We start from the raw sequence: 495 nt of genomic DNA, 5'->3' as shown, positions 1-495 counted from the left end.
AGGACGTTTCCCCATAGTCTTTTTTGCATAAGCAGAATTATTACATCCTTATATAATGTAGTATTTAGTCTTGATATTATACTTTCACAAAAGAAGTTGTATTTATTATATTCTTTTTATTACTTCTACTATATTACTACGTCTTTTCAATTCACTTCACTTTTGGTGCATTCGCCTTGGGCGCTTTTGCGTGGTAAGCGTCATTCTATTTTTTTTCCCGAAGGTAATGAGTGATAAAGGTAAAATGACGTTTAAGCGTATAAACGCCAAAAGCGAATGCACCGAAAGTTACCCGAACTTACAGCACTGCCATCAACAGGCCTTATGCAGGATTCACATCGCGTTCGGTGTCCGACGTACGACGTCCGATATCCAATAAAAAAATAGTTTTCCAATGGAGAATTGAATTCTACAGGGTGTCCCGAAGTCCCATGATGACCCTTGGTGAGAACGTAGAACGGATTGAGGTGAGCAAGAAAGTCCTGTGCCGTTTTG

Source organism: Odontomachus brunneus, unplaced genomic scaffold, assembly GCF_010583005.1.
Source record: "Odontomachus brunneus isolate Ranch 3 - 2012 unplaced genomic scaffold, Obru_v1 Obru_scaffold_061, whole genome shotgun sequence".
NCBI lineage: Eukaryota > Metazoa > Arthropoda > Insecta > Hymenoptera > Formicidae > Odontomachus > Odontomachus brunneus.
The sequence above is the reverse complement of the archived record's forward strand: the minus strand, read 5'-3'. Positions refer to the sequence as shown.